This window comes from Lagopus leucura, unplaced genomic scaffold (genome assembly GCF_019238085.1).
Source record: "Lagopus leucura isolate 7727_CA_CO unplaced genomic scaffold, USGS_WTPT01 Super-Scaffold_100001, whole genome shotgun sequence".
In the NCBI taxonomy this organism is placed as follows: Eukaryota; Metazoa; Chordata; class Aves; order Galliformes; family Phasianidae; genus Lagopus; species Lagopus leucura.
Window position 1 is genome coordinate 89,910,332 of NW_024962262.1, and position 25,692 is coordinate 89,936,023.

At 38.7% G+C, this 25,692-nt stretch overlaps 1 long non-coding RNA gene across 1 annotated transcript; it reads right to left on the reverse strand.

The window, feature by feature from the left end:
• Positions 1 to 4,674: 4,674 nt before the first annotated feature.
• On the reverse strand, positions 4,675 to 11,567 carry LOC122177204. The gene is made up of 3 exons (XR_006177979.1): positions 11,527 to 11,567; positions 5,426 to 5,605; positions 4,675 to 4,873 (listed from the first exon to the last, which is right to left on the reverse strand). It is a non-coding gene; the product is annotated as an uncharacterized LOC122177204 (long non-coding RNA).
• Positions 11,568 to 25,692: the final 14,125 nt, after the last annotated feature.

The following is a 25,692-nucleotide window of genomic DNA, read 5'->3' on the forward strand; positions in this document are numbered from 1 at the left end:
ATTAGGGTGAGACAGAATTACAGAGGGAGCCAGCTGAGGTGGCAGAAGTCACAAACCAGGGAGCAGACAGCACTGCCATTCAGAGGCTGCCTGGGTACAGGCACGGGCAGGGTGACAATAATGTTCCCTTCCAACAAACACCCAGCAGCACAGCTACCCTGACAAACCATCTACTGGCTTCATCCACTCACCTCTTAACTTTTGCCATCCAGGGTGATAAAAAAAAAAAAATATATATCAGTCCGGCCATAATCTATACAGTGCCTGATTTCAGTAGAGTTTATTTCTATTGTAAGTCAGTGAGAATTTGTCATTTATATTGGTTGTCAAATTGAAAACTGTTTTTTTTTTTTTTTTTAATGCTTTTGTCCTGGTGGACTTTCTCTAGGCAATTATACAGTATGATCAAGAAGCTTATGATAGTACAGATGTAGGCAAGGTTACCTGGCAGATATGCCTGAATACAGAACACATCAAAACTGATAGTAATAAAGAGAAGGCAAGAAGCCCCTCACCAAGCTCTCTACCTGACAGACTGCACTGCCACAAGGGTAGAGCTTCCTATATGTGTTTTTTGTTTTCTGCTTTGGTACAGAAGAAACTAATTACTTTCGATGGCCAGTTTTATTCACATGAGCATAAGAATAAAATTTTATTGGTGACATAGAATGCCCCACATTAAAGTATCTGTTATATTATCTCTTGTGCTCAGGGAGTCTTAACCACTGCATCAAAAAACCTCACCTGAAATGTGGTGTCAGAATGGAATTTTAATTTTGTTGGTGCAGCTAAGCCACAAGGAGAACACAGTCATAGCTCAATTAAAAAGGGCCCTGCATTATATCTAACAAAACCAGACATTACTTAGCCTAAATAAATACGTAAAAGAATCTTGAGCAAATTAGCTGTGCTGAATTCTTCCATCACTGTGTGAGATCAGCATCTGGCCCCCAGACTAAGATACAACAAAGATGAAGCAGACATAGTTAGTCATGATTCAAGGTGGCTAGCCAGATGTGAAAAGGACAAAGGACATAGTCCCTCAGAGCACTAAGACTTGCTGGTCATACTATATCACATTAGAAATCCTGGTAGAAATCTATTTGCTTAGGGTCATTTTACCAGCACAAGGATGCCTTAACGAAGTTGAATCAAGACCAAAGAACTCATTTCCAAAGTGAGTTTGGTAAACTTCAGTGTGCTTCAGATTATTAAGAAGAGAAAAATTCCAGGGGAAGATGTTGAGGTGGATGGAGTTACACTTACTGAAGCCAAATAATGATGTGGTGGAAGGTAGATGTCAAGACAAAGAAAAGGATTCTGACATCCATGAAAAATAGAAATTAGTAGCTAATTGTAATGGACAAATGCCCAGCTCACTTAATGCACTGGTCTTCAATAGCTGCTTCAACTGTTTCCTAATTCAAGGCCAACATGAGAATCTATTTCTAATTGAAACCAGAAAGAAACACCAGTACTGTGCTTAGCACAACAAACTAGGATCAGACATTGTGGCCTGTTGCTCTTCACAGATTTTATATGACCTTGGACAAGTCACAATCTTTCATTTCCTTATCTTTGAATGGGGGATTATATTCCACTGCTTCACAGTGTTGCTGAGAGATAAACATTTGTTCAGATAATGTACTGATAACATCTGAAATACAAAAATTATTAGAGCTATTATCTTCAGGGCAAGGATGGAGATCTTGCCTTTATTTGCACTGTATTTACCACAGGATGGGCTCAGTCCTGATCAGGGTCTTTAGATGCTGTTGTGACAAAGATAACTAATGGTATAAATAACTCTTTCAACGTGTGTGGGTACATAATATACAAAAAAGATAGGGTTAACAGATGAAGACTCACTCTACAGAGAAACTCTTAATGAAACATTATTTTTAAAAAAAATAGTAATGGAATTAGAATACAAAGTAAAAGATGGTATAAATTAATGACTGAATAATATTTCTTTCTGATATCAGTTTGAGTCTACTTAAAATTACCTCAATCCCAATTTGTAATTAGCAACTTGGAAGCTAACAACTGTGGACTTCATCATTAATCCATTCAGATTTATTCAAGTTCTGAACAGTGAAATGTTCTGCCAATTTTTTCAGTGTCCCCCAGTGAGTACCACCATAACTAACTGTGATTTGCGTGTCATGACTATCTCAGAGAAGCACCAACCACAGCTACTACAGGGAAGAATTTATTTTTACTTTGAGAAGTATTCTGGATTAAAGGGAGGCCCTCAAGAAAAATTTCACCAAGCTAAATAGATAAAAAGGTTCTTACACGCAGTTTGAACTACTGAATTATATAGGTTGATTCATAAAAGCTATAGAAAAAATTACTCACCACTATTAAAATGGTGGCTTTTTGATAAATTTATATATATATTGGTTTCTTCTGTATTAAATTATGTAAGACTTTTGCTTAATGGGTAGAAGAAAACTATTTTCTCTGTTAATCTGGCACTACTCATGAATATTAAACTCACTTTGAAATTAAGGAAAATACAGTGCACAGTACCTTTACACCTACTTCCTTCAGCTTGTGTTAGGGTAAACTAACTAGAAGAATCACAGTAGAGAAAATTGAGGGCAATGTTTATCTCAGGATCTGATTCAAGAGAGAGCTCCAACGAAATTTCATCATTGACTTAGTTTGGGACCAGACTCATTGGAGCTGAAAAAAAAATAGCCCCTGGAGTTTTTTTTTTTTTTTTTCCATTAGCAGTATCATTTAGTTATACAGATATTGCCATATCACATCACTTCTTAAGGGAGAGTAAAAAAAAAAAAAAAAAGACTAGGGCCATGGCTTACATTCACTAAACAGAATTGTGAAGAAAATTCAAGAGATGGTCTGAAGAATAACTATTTCTATAACTTATTCATTCAGCACCACTTCACGTTGCATACATGCAGTATGTCTTATTTCTTCGTAGTACCAATCATATGCTAATATTCTCAACTTATTTTAACAATTAAGACGACATAGGAACTGTATAGAAGTACTTAAAGATAAATCTTTGTTCTCAATGCATCATATAAATCACTGTAAAACCATTTCAAATACTAATTATTGTCTACCCTAGTTGAAACATTGTCTTAATCTTTAGAATGCTTATATTGGTATTTCCACAAAAACATAAATCAAATAAGTCAAAATCAGAATGAGGCAGAGTGGATATTTACTCTGATGACTGAACTTGTCATGATAAATACTAATGCCTCTTCAGCAAACATTGCTATAAATAGGGATAAAAATAAAAAGCATGTAAATTTGCTGCATTTAGCTGAAAATTTCTGAAGAATGGCCATAGAGATGCACATCGAGCTGAATGTCACTAGAAATTCCTGCTGCTGGGAGCCTGCTGTGCAGGGGGGTTGGACTCCATCTCCAGAGATCCCTTCCAACCCCTACAATTCTGTGATTTTGTAATTTAACATCTCTCTTCACCTTCTTTATGAATCTCATGCAATCTCTCTTTTGTTCACACACCCTAGCAAAACTCAGGTATAAGCATGAACCTCTGCAAGTTATTCCTCCTCCTCACTGTTAGGCAGCTAGTCCTCAATGTAATCTACTACCCAAAATGCAGAATGAGAAGGTTCACTACAAGGTATTCTGGAAGTAGTGTAAATAGCATGCATACTGATTCCGCATAAGACAGGATAAAAAGGCTCTTCCTATTCAAATATAAAAAGCTTCTCTCTGACAGAAGACTTTTTTTTTTTTTTCCTCCTCTCTCCTCTCCATGTCACTTAAAGTTTGTTTCTTGTTCTAAAAAAATAAACAGCTTTTTGCTTTTCCCTATGGGTTCTATCCAAAGAACCTCTTTGGAGTGAATAAGTATCAGGGAAATATTCTTACATGGATTTTTTGTATGACAAAACTTTTAAAGGAAAAAATGTGTCAGAAGTTCTTTCAAAAGGTTTTTGTTGGCTCTTTATGAAAAGTCTGGACTACTCCTTTCAGCAATCTTTGCAAACAAATCTTTTATCTTCTTATACGTGTTTATTTGGACGAAAGTCTTCCTTCTCCTTTTTCTTACACCTAAGTTGAGGATGGAGTTTAAAAGCAGGAAAAAAACAAATACATTTTAAATATTTTCTTTTTGGAAAAATGTTTGAAGTTCGCATCACTTCTGCAGAATATACTTTCATTATATGTAAAACTGTCCTGCTTGAGAAATCATCCAATACTGAGCCCACAGTAGTTACTGGAGCAGAAAGGAGTTTAGCTCAACACCTCTTCTGGCTTAGGCTTCAGGGAAAGAACCCTTGTTTTCAAGCCTTTTAAAAAGGAAAAGAACTAGATACTTCTCACACACTGCGAGTAAAAATCATTTGCAGACAGCTTCTCCTGCTGCATTACCTTCTGCCTCTGACTAGAACTTAGCCATCTGCTGATAAAGATTTCAGTTCTGCCCACCTCCCTACTTTCACTTTTCCAAAAGACACATGGGAGAAAGAAAGAAACAAAAAAGAAAGATGATCTATAATCAGTCCTGGAAAGGAACTTTCCCAGAATAAATAAGGAAAAGCTGAAGTTTCAGCCTACAGTAGTTACACATTGTCTGAGCAATGAGTTTAGATTTTACATATTTTTATTTTTCCTTATTTTTATTTCTATAATAATAATTTGCATTTGTATCATGTGAATTATTATTATCTTCCTCTTCAAATATAGAGATCCAGCTTCTACTTTCAAGATTTGGTTTCTGCAAGTCAGTAGTGCTCAGACTTGCTCCCTTTGGGAAAGGGAAATCCAACGAAGGACATAATGCCAGTGTCTGAGCAGCCACTTGGAGATTAACTTGCACTGAAGCTGCAATATCTGTTCAGAAATGAAGGAGCTCAGCCTATGAAACGAAAGGGAAGAGGAGTACAAAGAAATTAGTCACTCATTCTGTATCTTGCTTTAGAAACAAGCCAACCACATGCCTGAGTGACCTTACTCATTTGCTGCATTAACTCCTTTAAGCAATCAGCTATTGCAGTCCCCTGACCTGCCCTGACTACTCTATTAAGTCGGAGGCAATCTCCTGGTAAGACAGTGTGTAGCTCGTGAACTGTCACCTCCAGCACTTTACCACATGAATGAAAACTTCACTAGGAAACTCTGCTCCTTTTATAACCATATCCAGTCATCATCTATTCATTCTCTGTCAAAATTTCTTTTGCATTTGCAAATTTTTATTGTAAACTCTTAGATTGGTTTAGGAATCTCTGGGGACTCATTTGTACTCCACAGTGCATTGTGGGGCTTTTTTTTTTTTTCATTACATTTTAAAAAGATCCAATCCCCACGGCGTAAGGTCACAAGACTCACTAACCATTGTGTTCAGTAATACAAAGACAATGTTCTGTTCTTATAAAATTCAGCAAAGCTTTAGCCAGGGAGATTTACATACCCAAATCCCTTGGCAATGGAATCCATCAGCCTCTGGAATTATGAGATGAACAGGGGCACAGGTTTATCAGGGCATACTACACCCTTTTTGCTCCAACAGACTTGCTCTGTAACAGTTTAATTCCAGCTGTTTGTTGGAAAGCATACAGATCACACCATTTGTGTATCATTTAAACAACAGCTGAAAAACAATGCAGAAAAGAAAGTTGCTGGTTGATTCCAGGAAGACTGGAAATGGCTTTCTGTAAGCCTGCTATTTTGACACATTCAGCGCTGAAGATATTTCTTTTCTGTGACATTTTAAGGATAAAAACAAGGCCTTTATTACCTAAAGCTTTTACTTATCAAATTGCAATGTGTGTGTTTGTAAGACAGTTTATTTTCATAGCTGAAAATAGTGGAATTCCATACCATATTTCTGTACAGTAATTTAATACAGATATAAGTAAAAGTTCTACAATGGATCTTTAAACGCTGACAAGACTGTTTTGATTAAGCTAATTGCAAGAAATATTTTTATATTTTATAATTCATTTCACAAATTGCTTTTAACCTATTGTGTTGACTTTTTAGGAAATATTTGTAATAGTCCATACACTAATTGGATAAGATTATGGATTAGGAGTTGTTATGCTGAGACAAACTGAATATTGCTCTGATATCCACCACCTTACTGTTAACTATTCCTGCTTTCTCAGAGGCCAAAAGGTTAATTCTGCTCTTGCTTATATAGAAATTATACCAGCAGGATACTACAGGAATAAATTAAAAAGACAATCATGTCATGAATAGCAAGTCAAAGCAATGCAAAAATATACCATAAAAATATACCAAGAAGAAAACAATTCATTTCTTCTTTAGATTTCAAAATAGCTGCTACACACAGAGACCCACACAGAAATTGGGAGCCACTGCTGCAGAAGGATCTCTCACAAAGCTTACTTAGATGTCAGTTCTTAATATTATCTGAAGGTGAAGATGGGAAGCGCCTTGTTAGAAAAAGGAGAGGCAATCTTGCTGCTTCTACATTAGGCAGTTGAGACCACTTCAGGTCAGGTGACCCACAACATATTGCCAATTACAAATACAGTAAAAGCGGATCTGGATAAGACAAATCTGAGGCAGACCGACAGTGATGAACTCCTAGTCATTCTGGTGCTCAAACTGATAGCTCAGTTTTCCCAGAACTGGAAATGAGAGCTGTAATATTTGGCTGTCTCCATTCCTGGCATTTTGATGGGGCTCAGGGGAAATGGGAACAAGTAACAAGACAACCAGTCAACCCAACATAGCCCATCCTTAAAAATGCTCTTTATGACAGAGGATCAGCACAAAGCTGTATCTTATGCATTGAACAATATCTCTTTTCATGAATATTTTTATTTCATGGAAATAGCCTCACTGATATCTGTGTCAACAGTAACGTTCCTAATACAGTGAAAGCTTACAGGTACAGGGCAACAAAGCAGCTACAGGCAGCAAATAGTGAAAGAGCAAAGGAAGACAAACAGATTAAATATAACTGTTCTAGGTTTATTCAGCTGGGAGATCTGGACTCCAAAAATACTTTGACAAGGTGAATATTTAATGGACAAAAAATTTTGTATTACAGAATTTATAGTGACAAGACATTACTTCAAAATAGTTCAAAATATATTGACTATTATCCAGAGACTGGTCTTGAAATGTGTGCTTTAGAGGTGTGAGCGTATCAAGTGTAAGAGTAACACTTGTCTTGATCTTTATAAGAGAAAGGGATTATTTATGCATCTCAAGCAAGTTAAACGTGAAAGTGAATTCTTTTATTTTTTTATTTATTTTTTGTCCCAGGTAGACAAAATTCTGTCTTAAAATGAGATTTAAAGGGTGAGGGAGCTCTGTATGGAAATGAAGGAATGCTGTATGTAAGTAGAGTTCCATCACCTCCTTTGACCATTTTTAGTACAGATGGAGAAAAAGTAATCCCTCATACTCTTCCTATGGGCCCTGCTTTTAATCCCATGTTTCTCAAATTTTTCATTTTGCAGATCCCTAAGAATTGTTAAGTTAAACCAATAACATCTGAGTGATACTACTACAGTACAGTTGCTTTTCTAAGTTCCTTACTACTAGAGTTTGACCACATATCCCAGGTGTTAGGTATGTGCAATTTAGAAGACATTGGCGTGAACTAAACATTTATTAATCTAGAATACTCAGTGTTAGTATTAATTCTATGCATTTGCAATAGAAACTTCTGAACATATGCTGGTACAAGAATTGGAGTAGACACAGGGAGGGAGTAGGTCTCTAACAACTCTGGTTACAGCCAGCTATGTGTAATAAAGTCTTTAATTAACTAGTGCAAGTGATTTCTGAGCTCTTTTGGGATGAGGAGGTGGGGAGAATGGGATTACAACTCACAGCATTAAATCAACATGCACCATTATAGGCACATGTGGTGCAAGTGGAATTCAGTAGAAGTTTTAGACATCTGAGGCCAAATCTCCCCCACTGCTATAAAAGTCATCCCTTTAAAGAATAGGAGTAAAGGTCATAGCAGCTTGTGCCAAATATAAAAATAAGAACTAGAGACAGGAAACGGTGTTCAGATGTTACAGAGATTTAAACCTGTTTTATGTCTGCTTTGGGCCTTCCATTGGTCCAGGGACTGCACACAAGTCCTGCTTTGACCAATTCAGGTATTGTAGAAGCTCACTTTTTAACAGGCATGAAAACAACCATACAGCAGCTGTTAAGAAGCTGCGCCCTTGCTGTATGGTATATTGCAACAGATTGTATTTGTAAAAATGAATAGATGGGCAGTAACATATTTATAGCTATCCCATCACTTTTTGTTAGGCTACTGAAACATAACACACTTAAACTGTTAGCTACACATAATAATGAAATACTAAAGCTAATTTCTTAAAAACAGGATAAAGCAAAGCTATAAGAGCCAAGAAAGGGGAAGTAGGTTCCAGTTCTGCATTTCCATCCGGATTCACAGAAAGTCCTGCTTGGCTGTGTGTAATGAACAATGTTTTCTAGGACAGGATAAAAAAAAGCAAAACATTTGTTTTAATGTTAACATAAACTTAAACTTAAAATTAAATTTAAAAAGGGATTCCATGTTAAAAAAATCTAGATAAGACATTGCATGTTCAGCACGTGTCTACAGATGTTCTCCTATTAAATCAACTGTCACAAATGCCTGGATGAAAAAACAAAAGCAAGGAAAAGTTGCACTGATTACATAGAGCAAAAAATGGAGACCGAAGAACTGGAAGAGGTGAATACTCCAAACAGCACAGAAATTGAATGTTATAAACTTTCTTCCTAGTTCATGATGTCAACTTAATTGCCTGTTAACATTTTGGTTTTTATTTCATTCTACAGATTTCAGTGGTCTGTCAGCACTGTGAAAATTTATGCAGGTAAATGCATATTTTCTATATTCACTGTGAAGTGAGGTCTGAACCTGGGAAAAGAAAGACTAGCCCTACAGTAAGACAAATTGTACATGAGATGAACAATACCAGGCCTCTTTTGTGTCCAGCTAAAGACCTTTGAATAAATGTCCTACATTCACTAAGTACTACACCACTCAGTAGTTAGTATAATCAAAGAGATATCTGCATTGGAAGTGCGGACGAACACATCCACACTTCTTTTAGCTGGTATCAGATGACCACTGATTTTTCCAGGTGAGGAGTTGCTTCCTGCCTTTATCCAACACAGGAGATTAGATTACTGAATTTACCACTGCAGTCCCAAAGATAAACTGGGTCTTGAGGAAGGTTAGCAAAACCCCTCCAAATCAAGTATGACTAGGATTGGACTTTCCAATTCTAAGTGAAATGGCTTTTATTTTCAAGTTTCACAAGCAAGCTCTTAACTTTCAATTGTACCTGAAGTATCTTAGAGAACAGATAATTGTGGGTGGGTTTTTTTTATTATTCCTATTTATCTTCTGCCAGAAACACTTTCCATGCTTCTCTCATTGCTATAAAGGTTAAACTTATCACACTTTCTGCACCATATTCGACCTATGAATAAATGTCTAAAGTTCATTTTTATTAGCAAATTCCTTAGCTTTTGAAACAAGTGGTATTATAATCACTCCTATGCATCTGGGAAAACTGAGGAAATTATTATAATACAATCATTACATCTGGTAGAGAGGCTATAATACATTTGCTGCAAGTTGACATTAGTACTTGCAGATCTTGCATACTAGTAACTTTTACTTATAATAGTGACAAACCTAGTTCCTGACAGTATAACATTACATTTGTTCAGTGTATAATTGACAAATGCAGAAAGCATAGGAATAAACATACATTTCCAGACAAAATCGTGCCTGAAGATATATATATGTATTAAACAAGAGAACTAAGCTAGAAAGAAGTGAAATTAATCCTGGGTTTAATACTACATTACTACACAACTGTTTAATGAATACTCTGTTTGGCCTATGTACAGATGCTGTGGCTACTATCCGTAACATGTACTGTAAGCTTACATTGCTCAGCCCTAATGGGGCTGCTTAAAGAGCAAGCAGCAGTACTTGCAGCAGGTCCTTGAACTGAAACATCTCAGTACACACTTGGAAATAAAAAGAACTGTTGGAATGGTGTCTTGATTCTGGTGCTTTTGTTTCCAGCCAGTTCCTGCAACTTGTTTCCAGTGTTTCCTTGTTTTGCCAGAGCAGCACTTCAGGGATGGAAGCAATCACTATAGTACTTTAAAGCCCTCTCAAAGGAGGTAGGAGAGACAAGAGAACAGAATAGGGCCTAGGATAAACCTCAAGGGGTTTCCAGTTACCTGGTAAGACACAGACAGCAGCTCTTGCAGGGACATTTTGATCAAGAAGATAGAGAAGACATTATAAGAGTTTACCAAGGAATGGTAAACCATGTGGAAAAAACAGGGATAAAGATCATTCCCTGGTTTGAAGTGTACCTACTTCTGTACAGTTCGGTTGTAAATAAACATTTTGCTTTAAGAAGGCGATTTAGTAATCAGTTACCATGAATATTGTTTCCAGGGGTTAAAAAAAAAAACAAAAAAAAAAACTAGAGACATACAAAGCTGAGTTAGTGCTGCTGAGGCAGCTGTGATGAATCACAGGGGACTGCAGCCTACACACAGTGGGAACAGACTGTGATTCAGTGAGGAGGTGATGGATGCCTGCAGTTATTTATTCTGGAGGGTGCCAGGGTGAGCTGGGAGGGCAGTTATCCCTGCAACTGCAACAAATCCTCTGACTAATGACATTTGTGTTTTAAGTCAAGCAGTGTTGAAAAGCCAGTGAATTTTGTACTTTCCCAATTTTTTCTCCCATTCCCTTGTTAAAAAAAATAAATAAATTGCTAAGAGTAAATATAGTTAGCATGTAAGTAGCAAAACACCACCACAAACAGGGCCTATAATAACTAAACCAAAGCGATTAAATTAGTACACAGTAGCTAAAGTACACAGTCAACTGAAACAACTATCTTTATATTGCTAATACGAAGAACACATTGAAGACAGGTAAACTTATCACTCAAATCTACTTCCATACCTAATACCACCTACTTAAGCTCTCAAGACTTCCATTTTAACAGTGTGCTTGATAACTTATTGCTTTCCAGTGTCATGAAATGAAGGTGAGTTTGAGAAGTTTTGGCTGCTGCTATTTAGTTACTATGCCCCAAAACAGTGCCTAATACCTACTGTATCTGAGAAAGTCAGTCAACTCTTCACAGGCTCAAATCAACACCACACAAAGTAAAACAAAACAGAAGGGAATTGTGATTCATTCAAAGGAGACTGCCATTTGCAGTCTCAGTAAACAAAGACCTCTTTCAGAACTCCTTGCTTCATCAGCACACAGAAGCTTGTACAAACTCAAATAACAAAACAATACATCTTCATATGTAGTACAAGATACTGCCTTTAAAGCACCTATTTAAGGCCTTGAAGCCATTGCTTTAAAACCACAGAATCATTAAGACCATCTAGTCCAACCATCAACTGTATAATCAATGAATATTAAGATGCTATAATTACAAAATAAACAAGAGAGCTAGGCAAAGTAGACTATGATAACAAAAAGAGAATAGATAGAAAGCTTACCCCTACCCCGGGCTCACCCACAAAACTCCAGCAGAGCAGATCTCTAGAAGAGATCCTTCCCCACTGGTAGCCAGCTCTTAAATAGGTCTAGGAGAGGTGCAGCCAGGCTGCACCCCTTCCAGCAGCACAGGAGAATTGCCTTCACCTGTGCTCCTCTGCCTGACTCATGGCTCGCCTCAGGTGATCGATCAGAGGTTCAGGCCGTGACTCAGCAGTTCCCATACATCAACTAATACTTGTGACCACTTTAAACTGTGACCCTCAGTGTCATGTTTACCCTTAAACACCTGCAGGGTCAGTGACTCCATCACCACTCTGGACAGCCTATGCCAATGCCTCACCACTCTTTCTGAGAAGAAAAGTTTCCTAGCCTAACATCCAACCTGTACCTCCCCTGGGACAACTTGAGGGCCATTCTCTCTCATCCTATTGCTGCAACCTGGGAGAAACTGACTCCCACCTCACCACAACCATTTTCCAGGGAGTTGCAGAGAGAAATAAGGTCTCCTCTGAGCCTCCTTTTCTTCATACTGAACAATTCCAGTTCTCTCAGCTGCTCCTCATACAATTCCCTGCTTCTTAATACAGGATTAAGTGAAGGTGTTGTTGGAGAGCACTGTTCACAACCAAAATTCCTCAGACCAACTTGTATCACTCAGCTGTAACAAGTGTCACATTTGAGCCATTGCTGTTAATAGTGGGTAACAATTAATACAACGCAAGTGCTTCCTCACTCTCGCAGCTCACTCACAGTCATTAAGAGCCACATGGGGTTGTGGCATGTAGGGCTGGACCCTGAGACATCAATCTGTGCCAAAGCAACGTTGTCTTCAGTGCTCACTTTCCCTTCTGTTGCCCTAAGCACCTACACAGGGGAATATAGGGGAATAAAGGACAGTGGTGGTGTACAGTGAATACATTTCAAATGCGTACAGCAAACTTTAAATGTATGCATTCAAGCATTTCCTAAAACATCCCCAAATTCACACTATTTGTTTCATGTTCATGGAGAAGCAAGCAGAGAAAACATCAGGGAAAGAAAAAAAAAAGGAAGAAAAAAAAAAGGAAAAAAACCCACCAAAATACTGCTTCTTTCAGACAGATTTCTATTTTCTATCTCCTGTGTCTGAGTCACTGTTTACCCCAGGCTCAGCAGGGCAAGAGCATAATCTCATTCAATCCTGCATATAGCTGTTTGGTGATTTTTTTAAATTTTTTTTTTAAAGGAAGAAAAAAATACACAGAAGAGGATAATGTAGGGAGATAGGTTACATGTGTCCAATGCTATACAGCAAGTTGTTGCTGATTAGTGATCTTCTGTAATGGTAATGCAGCAAGGTCTTTGGGGGATTGCAATTGATCTCTTTTGAAGAAATACACTGTGTCCCTTCACTGACCCAGCCTCAGAGACCACAGAGTGCTCTGGCAGTGGAGAGTGAGAGGCACTTTTAAGGCAATGGTAAGAATTTAGACTATACTGACGTAAAGTTCTAAGTTAGCACAGTTTTTTTCCTGTTTGCTCACTTCATGTCAGTGCTACTTTGGTCAATAGTTGGAAACAAGAACAATTTTAAATCCCCCAAAAAGTCTGAGTCTCTTACACTCCCAGTATCACAGAAACCACAAGTTTTGACTATGTCTGCTTGTTGAAATGCATCAGTAATAAGATCATTTCCAAGAAATCAGAGGAATCTGTAAAATCAGACTGAGCTGTTCTATTCCTCGCAGAAGTTTGTTTGAACTGATCTTAAAAGTTTCAGTGATGGCGATTTTGCAGACTTCCTAGGCACTTCTTTCCACTGCTTATATTAGCAAAGATTTCTGCATCACAAATAGTGAATAAAGTTGCCATAGATGCCTGAGGATTAGGAAGGCACAGAGAGACACTGGCTTATGCCTGTAGAGGACATAGGCATCGAAGCTGCACTTGATGTGGAGGGAAAAGGCATCTTCTCATTACTGCAGAAACACAAGTGAGGAACTCCTTTCTTGGTCTTGAAGCCCTGTTGGATTCTCTTAACTGAAGTCAAATCCAATGACATTGAATTATACAGATAAATGCTTTTCTTTAAGAACAGATCACATAATCTTCCTAATCCAAGACAGCCTCAGCCAAAAAAACTGTGGGAAAGAATGATCCTTGGGTTTCACCTGTAATTTACTCAGTGTATGTGTATCAGTTACTAGTTTATAGTCTCATGCAGTCTCTCCAAATTACCTACCATCCTACTGTTAATAAATACCATATACTGTTATTAATACTGTTGTTTCAAGCTTATCCATTGCAAGTGTCAGATGTTAATAAAATGCCCAGAAAGATGAGAAGAAATTCTGATAGCATGATATTGAATTTATTAATCTAAGATAAAGAAGCAAGGCTAATTGTTTACAAAAACTTTCTTAAAATTTCCTGAAAAGCTGCCTGTCCCCCCCTTAAAATGCTACCTGAAAGACTAATTTTCAATGGTCAGGTCACAGTTCAGACAATTTTGTTATGTGGTGTAGACATTCATATTTTACAGCATACTTACATGTTTTCTTCATCAAGCTGGACTTCTGAAATGTTCAGAATAAAGAGATTTTAAGAAAAAGGTATGTATCCACAAGGTTGTAGAGCTTTCAGTGTCCTGACTATTCTATTGTACTTATTTTTTATTTATATCCTCCAGAATACAATAAGGTCTACATTCTTGCCATACTTGACTAGCTCAGGCACATAGAAGTTCACTAAAGATGTATTTTTGCTAGTCTTTTTCAGCACCTGATAACTGCAGTTCCTGAGAAAGCATGCTTTATGAGCTATTTTGACACAGAAGGAGGTATTACCCCCATTGTTCTGTTGTAACTCCAAATATCTGCTCCTCCATAGCTGCCATTCATATACTGAGCATTGTGTACTCTGTTGCAAATGAAGATAGTAAAGAATGGGCAAGGGTCTATATGCAGAGATGTAGTTTGCCAACTCACACTCCAGCACAGTTCCAGCACTGAAAGGTTTTATGTTGATGACTGCTGTGCAGCCAACCCACCTGTCAAGATACAGAGAGAAGTTACTTAAAATAAAGAATGCCTGGTGTAAATCAAATATCAGTGAAAGGAGGCCTTAATCTCCTGCCTCCAGTTCCACAAAGCATTGTGACAGTTGATTTCAGACTTATTTACAGAGCTCCTTTCACCTTTTCTCCGTTCATTAATTTGCTGGGAAAAGCTAAATGGGTGGATCAAAGCCTGTTGTCCAAAGATGTTATTGCAAGTACTGCAGATTCCGGCAGCCCTACCCTTTACCATCCCACTTAAATGAAATATTCCCTCACACACACTAACACGACACAAAATGAGCAGTCTGTAGAAGAGTGTGGTTGCATCACTATCATTATTTAGTATCAGGATGCTTTTTAATTTTATTTTTTAGAGTTTTACTGTCTGCATGTTTTGGAACAATTTATTGGTCTTGACCTCTCTACCCTTCTTGATCGTGGGAGATTTCACTGTGGGTACAGATATGAGGACTGCACAAAGAAAATCCTTCATCAGGTGTTTTACATTTATTTGCTTGGCTGTAGCTCTTCAGGATAGGAAGAGTCTTGCAGAAACTCAGTGTATGGACATGAAAGGGCACATCTTTCCATCCATTGGAAGGATCTGGCTATTAGCCAGACACGCTTTTTGTTTTAGCATTGTCTATGGGTTTTGTACTTATTTGCCTTTTTTCTCTGTCTTAGATTAAGAAGTGTTCGAAGTCCAAAGGGAAAGAGGGACTGAAAACAGTCATGTGGGGGGCTGTGAAGAATAACATTACTGTGAAGCTGGGATAATAAACAGTGACCCACGATGATCATTACTGAGCAGCCACAAGTGTTGGGAAAAAGGGAAACATCATTCAGCTGCAATGGTGTCTGTAAGCAGTGGTTCCTACAGCAGCTGAACATCCGCTCAGGTGGCTGGAAATTCAGTAGGGCTTGAGGGGCTCAGACATGCCTGGGGTTTTGCTATTAGAAAGTTTCATGTCCTCTCAGCACTGACAGCAGGAACACATCTGAAGTTGCAGAGCATCTGTTCAGTTCCCTTTTCTAATGTTGACCATAGGCTCAGCACACAGAACATTTAATGGTAACCCCCGTGTACTTCCTGACTGATACAGGATGCTGTCTCCCACAGCAATAAAGGAAATGATCGCCTCCCATATACATTCAAGTAATATTAATAAAATAAGAAGTACGTAATAATAACCAGAGCTATGTGAAATACGTACTTCATGAACCAAAATGAAACTGGAGAAATGGCTAAGCATAAAAGGTCAAGGCTCATAAACTGAACATAATCTCCTGTGCTTTACGCCTTCCTTCTCACAAGCAAATTAAATTTTAATGATTTTTTTGGGAGCTCTTACTACTAAATGCTCTTTCCAACCTTATGTATGAATGGCAGAATAACCCTAAGGCCAAAGCCCACGTGCTTCTACATGAGAGGTGTTAGATTATTCCCTAATGTATATAGCATGCAACATAACAGTCCTGATGGGGTGGTGTGAGCAAATGAGATTGAAGGATTTGGTCAGAGCTGGGGAAGTTGAGATTGTTACTCCAATGTAGACAATCCAGTGAAAATACAAGGGTGCAGTGTTCACTTTGCATAGGATTAAATACCCACACCAACTGTAAGACTTGGAGAGATCAGGCTTGAAGTATCCAGCAAAAGTAATTCATGAATATATGCTAGCAACTTCAAGGAATACAAATATGTCTGTTTTTTTTCTTTTTACTTACTGTAGTTCAGTATCAACATGTCTATACCATTCTGAACACTATCCAGCACCCATAATTAACAATGACAAAAGAAGATTAAGACCTCAAATGGGTTCTAAGATATTATTATTTTTCTGCAAAGATTTATGCCTGTGTACAGCCTTCAAACTGTTAACTGTTCAAACTGTACTGAGTCATGAAGTGATATAAATCAAAAACAGCATGAAATTAATGTGGGCTCTAGCAAGGCAAGGCTTGGAGGGCTCATCTAGTGAGTCTAGGAGATTCTAGTACTTCTAGGAACTTTGCTTGTAGTGAGACTACAGTAAAGCAAAAGAAATCAACTTGAAATACAGTACAGGCTGAGGAACCATGCAACCTCAAGCCATCTGCTTGCTCTACTGTACCTTAGCCAAACCATACATGGCTCCTTAATCTTATTTCATATATTCATTTGAACTGCTGTATGTATGACAATCAAAATTCGGAGCAGATTTTTAAAAATTGTCCACTGTTCACCCTTATTCAGTTATTCAACCTAGTTATTCAGTTTGCACATTTATAGAAAACTTAATTGTCTCCACCTCCAAAAAATCAACACAGATATACAGATTAACAACGTTTTGCATTACTACTATTTTTTATCAATTTTCAGACGAAATGCAGCTTCATTATATAAATTAGTGCTCTTAAAGATATTCCATACTGATTCAGATGCATCAAATGAACTTACATGAGAGAGGGATAGTTTTTCCAATTGTATTCTAAACCATTAAAATATAAAACTCCTAAGTACAATCATAATAAACATATTTCTACCCTCCACATGCACATCACAATTCATTAAAAAAACACAAAACACTACATTTCTATGAAATTGAATGGTTTTACAGATGAGAAACATGAAATAAGATCCCCCCCAAATCAGCAGAGGAATCTCAAATAGAACTTCTTACCAGTTCTTCCTACACCAGTTGTCAGACACACAGGGAATAAATGTTAGTTTTGCAATTTCTGTTGCTTACAAATATGGGAAATGTGACTGACAAAAAACAAGAGAGGAAGCTAAGATGCATGAATACATAAAGCAAGCCTTTTCAGATGTGAGACTATGGTGATGACAATTACAAAACAAGCCTCTCAATAAAAATCAGATCGTCTCGAGGTCATTATCACACTTGCAGAAACCCCAAGCATCGCTGACTTTTCACAGCTTTTGTGCTTGCCCATCTGTCGTTGCTTCCTCATACGGCGGTGGAATGAAGGCAATAGAAGCCATCAGTGTAATTAACAGGGCTGCTATCTCCGGAGGTGCCCCCTTTTGTGGAGTGCAGCTCTAATGTATTCTTTAGAGGCACACAGTGCAGCCAGGAGCTCTCGTGTGCTTCCAGAAAACCATGCTTCACTGCTTCAGCCTACACTGCATACTTGCTGGGTTAGAGACACTTTCCCCTCATGCCATGAGAAATGCATTTTGTTGAAGGACTGATTATCATTCAGCTTTCCAGCCTAAACACAGACTAATGGCATGCTCTAATAAACTCACCAAATGAATAAGGACTTTGATTATAAATTCCAGAAATTCTGTGCCAGAAAATGCTGTACCTTCTCTTTTCTACTACTTATAGAGGTAGTGGAAATACTACATTTCTTTGCACGGGCTCCCATCTGTCAGTTCTGCTTCAAAATATTTCCCTGCACAAACAGGCAGAGCCTCAAACACACATCCACTCACCTACCCAACCACTTTTGGAGAATTTGATCTTAGAAGAGTCAGGAAGTTGCAGCTACTCCCCTCTATTCACCTCTTCTTCCTCTGAGATGGAAAACCAGGACTTGTTCTTTTCAAATGCACACTGCTTTGTTATTTATGTTGATATAAAGATAAATTTAAATTCATGTAATTTTGAGCTGTAGATTTTGCAGCATGTTTCTGAGGTAGCTTTCCTCTCTGTCAGTGCATCTCATCTGAGAATCATGCAGCCAATGCTATGTACCAAATTCAGATTTTACCTTAAAGTTAAGTTGCTGGTTTTCCTGGGGTGGAAAAGTTCTGCATCTCTTGTTGCTATTTGTGGTTTGGAGGAAAAACACCTTATGAAGAACAATGAGTTATATTCAGATTAGATAGTTTTGGAGGATTCAGTGCTTCTTCACTTAAATCATAGAATCATAGAATGGCATGGATTAAAAAGGATCTCAAGAATCAGATGATTTCAACCCCCCTGCCATGGGCTGGGCTGCCATCCACTGGACCAGGCTGTGCCCAGAGACACATCCAGCCTTGATTTATATTGATGCCTCGATGTATCCAGCCTTAAATGTATATTTCAGGTCAAGAATGGATATTTATTGGTATCACAGCATATTTTACATTACGTATAATTGCTAATAATTTATCAGATAGAGATCCGAAGAGCCTCTCCAGAGTTAAATCTGTGGGAAGACAAATTTCACACCAGTACTGTAAAGGTACAATTGACCTTGTGAGTTCTCCATGAACAAGCAGTATACCTGCTCTGGATTAAGTAAAAGAAGCAAGGGGAAGGCTAATTAACAAACAACAACAAGAATTTTCCACTAAGGTAACAAATGATATAACAAACAAGCCCAGAAGACAGTTGTAAGCCACTGAAGATAGTGGAGAAAGAAATTCCCACAGGAGCTACTTCTAATTCAGTTTACAGAACTGACATTCTCAATTCTATGTTTCACACAGAACTACAAGTTCAATGTAGCAGACTGATTTGGATTGGAAGGGACTTTAAAGACAGATGGGTTCCCACCCCACTGCCATGTACAGGGGCACGTTCCATTATCTGAAGAAATCCCCATCCAGTCTGGCCTTGGATGCTGCCTGGGATGGGGCATTAACAGTATATATAGAACATACAGAATTATGCAGCAATAATAACATATCGTCATCTCAATACCCACCTGTTTATGAGTTCAGTCTTACATCCCTAACTCACTCCATTAATATTCTGCCTTTGCTTTAAGAAAGTGATATCCCTTTTATATTTCTATTACATGAAAGCAGCTCGATTATATTTCTATTATTCATTTAGCAGTACTCACCACATTTGGTAACAGAAACCACTACATAGATAAAACTATTCACAGCCCTGCTATTTATTTCTCCAGAATTTTACAATGCCAAAATTACATTGTTTTTTCTTTATTTGACATGTAGCTGAAGGATAGTCTACCTCTGGACAGCTAAATTTCAGGTCCATGTGTTATCAACAGAGAAAGATCCTACCTTCCGAGTCCTGAATTGCTCTCAGAAGAAGCATTTCTGTCTTTGTGTTGACTATATTGGGAGCTTCATCTTCTGAAGCACTCATAGACACTTCAAATATGAGGAGTTGCAATAACACAATGTTAGAAGATTTTTCAAATAAGGAAGATGTAGGAGTTTATCTTTTAGGACGGTTTACAGACACCAAATATAATATTTAATCTATGCTGGCACTTGTGATTTATACACTTTTACAGTCCTCTAGCACTAGTGTAACTAAAGCAAATGCAAAAGCTCAGGACTTGAATCCAAAAGAGCTAGAAAGCATAGAATTAAATTGTCCTTTAAAATTCTTCATCTCTGTGTAGCACAAATATTTATTATAGGTGACTACATGCTGGTCAAATAAAAGAGCTAATGCTGAAATTCATTAACTCTTATGCAAATCTTCTGATCACATCCACCCTGGTATAAATCACAACTGCTTCACTCATTTCTGTACTGAATATTCCTTTCTGCTTCTTACCACGTGTGCGACTGACAGTTTTGATGGTGGCGACCGTTGTTGTTCTTGGTAGTGGTGGTGATTTGTTTTATCAGGGCGGATAGGGCAGCTGCCTTCAAATCAGTTTTTACTTACACCAGGGGTAGTTATAAGCCAGTAGAACTGGCTGTATTTTAAGATTATGGGTAGGAGCATAAAATAAAAAAATACCTGGAGATATTTTCCTCTGGGTTATGAAAGAGGGGAGAAATCAGGTGCTGTTTAAAGTAGAGACTAATAAAGTTTTATTTTGAGACTGGGGAAGACAAAGCAAATCAATGTCCATCCATGCAGAGGACAAGCTGATGGAGTTTTGCAGCCAGCCACAGTGAGATCAGCCAGCAGAAACAAGCCGTGCTCCTACATTGTCCCATCTCTGAGTTCCCCCTGTTAAATTATACTTGTCTGGGCTGCCTCTGTTACAAGTCTCTGTAGTGCTTTCCATCTTTCACAGGGTGAGATTACTTATCCTGTGGCCTTTTTTTCTTGCACAGATGTCTAAACCTATATACGCCTGTCGTATATCTATTAAGCCCTTCCTGTGAAGACCTAATCTATCTGCCACCAGCAATCTGCAGAACAGCTGTGAATGGCAGAGCCATCCTGCTAACAGTGACCAACACCAGATATTTGGGGCCAGGGGTAACATTTAATTTCCAGCTAAATGAATAGGTCAATGACTTTTACTTGCATGAAAATTCACATTTCATAGATTTCACTGCATGCATCTATCTAGCAAGAGCTGGCACCAGGACATCTGAAAAAAAAAGATAGGTGCTGTTTGCAGCCCTGATAGCTGCCTGTACCTTTAAAAACTGACCAAAAGTACCATTAAATGAATACCGTAAATGTCAGTCAAGGCTAATTAGCGTCTATAAAGGTACTTCCTGGCAATAATTGATTTCTTAATCCAGATCCCAATCTGCTCTACTGATATTCTTTAATGACTTTCTGAAGTCAGTGATAACAAATTGGATAAGAAAAGATGTTTTCGTCAACCCAGAGGATTCACAGGAGACACAAAGACTGAGTTAACGTGATGCTGTTGCCAAGAGTGACTGAGCAAACAGTGTTTGCAATTACAATTCACTCCCCTAACTCAGTTTCCAGCAAAGCAGCAGCACTTTAACTTTAATTATGGCTGCCCCAGAGTAAAGGAGGAGGAAAAAAATTGCTTTCCACTACTTATTCGTTCTTTCGACTTTCACACTCCTCAGCAATCTTGATCATGTAATTAAACTCCAAAGGCTATTTGCTGACAACCTATGGTCAAAACGCAACGGAAGACGATAACAATTCTCCTGTTGGGTTCCCTCCTTCCTGTAGGGCTGTTTTCTGCCAAAGTGCTTCCTTTGCAGAAATTACCATATGCCATAACCAGGTCATTTGGTAGTGGGGTGTTGTGTAGGTATCTGGCAAAGCATAAATCCGTACCACTGCAATTGCTTGAAGATAAATTGCATTAATAGTCCATTTTTTTTTCCTATGCCTTTCATTCATATGGGAAAACAGTAAATTCAGCTGCTGCAGTGGGCAGCAAACATTTGTGCCTGATCCTAGTCTTCTCTTCAAGGCTGAAGTTCAGCCTTACAAGTAATAGTAACAGCAGCCCCTAATATCAGTGAAAGCAGTGCATAGCATGGAGAGAGAGCTCTACACCCTGTAAGGAATGGAAAACATCACTGGGAAAAAAAAAAAAAAAAAATTCAATTACGAAGATTTTGAAATCCAAATCATAAAAAACATTCCCAGGATTGTTTTATATTGTTTTCTGGCTTGTATCTACACACTGCAATATGCAGACATATAAACTGATTTTTCTTCTACTATTGAAAAAGAACATAAAGCAAGACTTCTGATGGACTTTCTACAGAGAGAAAAAGTTTGTTAGTTTAAATTGCAAGTAAACCTAGACAAGCACAACAGTTCTGCCATTTCAACAGACTCCTACCCCTCCTCCCTTGCCTTGCTAATCAGCCTGGGAATTGACAGCATTCTGGGTCTGCAGAAACAGGAAGCATGAACATACATGGAGTGGGACCCAGAATGAATGGCAGGACCCCTTGTCCACAGTCCACCATGGATAATAGCAGCTCTAACCTGGCAATGCTCACTACAGCCTTTATTGTCCAAAGAACACCACAGTGTTTCCAAACCTAACTTTCATCACCCTTTCTCCCAAAAGAGAGATTTAAGTGGAATAAAACACAGAGAAACAATACTTCAAAAGTGGTGACACCCAGACCAGGAGCACTGGGGCCCAGCACCTCCAAAACAGGAAGAAAACTCAGGCCATGCTCCTGTTGTCTGCCCTGTGTGAGGCTGCAGGAACAGAGATGTGGCACCTATGCAGGAACCAGGCTCTGCACAGTGCTACAGCTTCACCCTGCCCCTTCCCTATGCAGGATGCTCCTTGTCATAGCCAGAAGCAGTTGGGCACACCCTCTGGCATGGAGCAGGGCACATTGAGGATACAGAGGGAGAGGATCATGAGGGATTCCATCCTTTTTCCACTGAGCAATATTCAGGGTAGAGCTTCCTGTTTCTGCCACAGCAAGAGCTCACTCTACTTCTCATATGTTCAAGACACAGAGGACAAGCAAGTCCCACCACCCACCTAGCCTCAGCACTTACCACTCGAGAGGCTGCATATATAGGAGGGGAGGGCTCCTGGTTTGTACACATGGTAGCCATCATTTGAACTGGATGCAAACCTGGACAAGAAAAGGGGACTGAGTGTTTCTTCCTTACCTTTTATAGGTCACATCTAATGACGTTGCAGGCAGGTGTGTGGTGCTGGGGCCAGCCATAGCGCAAGTGAGAGAGCCTGGAAAGGGCTGATTTGTGGCAGGCAGAAAACCAGGTCTCAGATGTGGCAAAAAGAGGGAGACTTATGCAGGGACCCACAGGGATTGTTTATATACAAACTAGGACAGTGCTCAGAGCTGCTGGATGAAAACTGAGCATGGAGAAAAGATATCCCCCAAGAGCCCAACGAGGCTCATCTAGCAGCTCTGGACTCCTGCTTTGTGGGTTTCCTTTTTCTGGTACTTGGTAATTCTATTTTGCCCCAAATGCGATTTCAAAGTTGGGAAGTCCTTGATAGCTCTCAAGAAGATTTCTTTAAAAGGAAAGACTCTTTCCAGGGCTCTGGTGATTTTGGAGATCAGTCATACATATGCTTCTCTGAACCAAAACAGGATACTTATGTGGGGCTTCCCCACCTGAAACCAGCTCAGGCACTGTGAGCCGCAGCTTTATGGCAGTGAGAGCAGTCAGACTTCCCTGGCTGCTTCAGATCCCTGAGCACATGCTAAGGCTTTTCCTTCCATTGATGAATTCTGCCTTTTGTTGCCAGCACCTAGGAATGTTACACAATGCCCATGTCATTGTTTTGCCCACAGCTTTATTTTGGTTTCAATGAGCTAGTGAACCTAATGTCAATTAAAGCACTGGGAATGTCAGTATTTTAATTCTCTGGGAAGACGTATCATTCTTAGCACACCCTAATCTTGAATTTCAGCTTTCTTCCAGGCCTAGACCTTTGCTAAGTACGCATGGACAAAAGCTCCAAATTATGCTGTGGTCTGGTGATTCTGAGCAAAATGTGCCCTAGGGCTTAGCCTGAGAGCATCGACTCATTTTCCTTGGTGACCCAAGACAGATAACTAGCAGCTAGGTTTCCAGAGGTGAAAGGCTGCTGTCACTAAGCCACTGCAGCAACTTAATTGAATGTTTTCTCTCAGCGCTACCAGCGAAGACTGCTTTTACTATTTGCTCTGTGTCAGGATTAGTATGGAGTATTTGCCTGGCTTGGCTCTGAACAAAAACTGTAAAAGAAAAAAAAGTTTGCAATTACTTATTGAGTGCCATTCTGACATATCCAAGGGTCATTCGCACAGCCTTCCAGTCCCTCTAGGTCAAAACTCATTTCTGCTTTGGTAAATCACACACAGGGTGGCTTTGTTGCATGTTATGACCTGTCTCAGATCCACAGATCATCAGGCATCTAAATTAAAGAGCAGAAATTCCATCATGCCTTTTATTTCTGTTTTCCTGCAGAGCTCTTGTTTTTGTATTTTCATTCTCTCTTTTTTTTTTTTTCCTTTCTTTGTAATTGCAGACAAACAGAAAGGCTTCACCTGTAATATTTTCCTCCCTTAGGTTTTCCTATTTCTAATTTGCCACTGAGGTGAGGGAGGAGCCTGGAGTCACCAGGATGTTCATTAATTTCGCAGAAGGGCAATGCAGATGAGCTCACTGCCTGAACAGGTAGTGCTTGCTTTTCTTCCCCACTCCTTCACACTCACACCCTCATAATGGAGATGGAGGAGAGAGAATAAAAGAGGGAACAGGCAGCTCTTCACCATTTGTGAAACTAATGAGCCCCTTCATTTGATCTCATTATGAACGTGCCACCTCTGGCACCTGGCTGTGGTTCTGTTCCTGGCTACAGCCACATCAATTTTGAGGCATGCTGATGCATTACTAACATACGCAACAGCCAAATCTCTTCCTTTCAGCCTTTTTTTTTTTTTTTTGTCATTGTACTATCTGGGACGTTCCTCTCTGCATTGCTTCCCCCTTGAGAAGTTCAGAAGCCTAGATTGAAAAGTAATGAGACTATTAATTAGACCTTCTCTAAATGAGGGCTATCCTGACTGGGTGTTGTCTCCATCTCACTCTTTGTTCCAGGCATGTTCTGCAAGATTAATTCTTGTTTACACAGATTAATACAAGTATTTCCAGCTAGAAAAAAAAAATAAAAATAAAAATAAAAATCTATCAGCCTGAATAAACAGCCTGATTCTTCTGGAAGTGGACAGCTGAGATTCACATAGAGGAGATGCATGCAACTCTTAATCTTCCACATCTTCCATGCACTCCTATGCTATCTCAGTAGAATAGCATCTTCCTGTTTTGAAGATTTGATGCTGAAGTAGTTGCTGTGTGTAGTAAAGGAAAGAGACACAAACACTACAAAGACTACCTGTCATCTTTTGATGCTTGTGTACTATCCAGGAGTGGGAATCTACTGTCATCTCTCCTGGCTATTTGGAGATCTTCCTGAAATGAATCAGTAATCTCATGCTAGTTCAGAGGAAATACACACATGTTGAAATTTTGGATTTTTACCATAGAAACTGAGGACTATGCAGATACTATCTGAATTTCCCTAAGTAAACTTCTCTACTGTGAACTGAAAATATGAATGAAGTGCATATAGTGCAATATTAGGTTTTGTTTAACTATCACAGATGAGGATAATAGTGAAATCGTGGAACAGCGAATGTCAAGGAGTCTAAGACTCCCAGCAGCTATTTGGATCATTACTGTTAACATTATTATTTCTTTAAATCTTTGCTAGCAACTCCAAAGCTAATTACACCCTTACTGGCTGCAGAGTATCTTAGCATAAGACACCTTCTCAGACTATGAGACTAATGGAGAACTACAGTACTCTTAGCAAACTTGTCTGACAGGAACAAACAAACTGACCACCAGAAAAATGATACCATGAAGGTTCCCAAAATGCTAAAAGATCCTCCATTTGTTTGAAAGATCATTAATTTTTCAGGAACATTTACATCTACAAATACATAAAAACCCATATTTTTCAAAGCATACAGCATGTA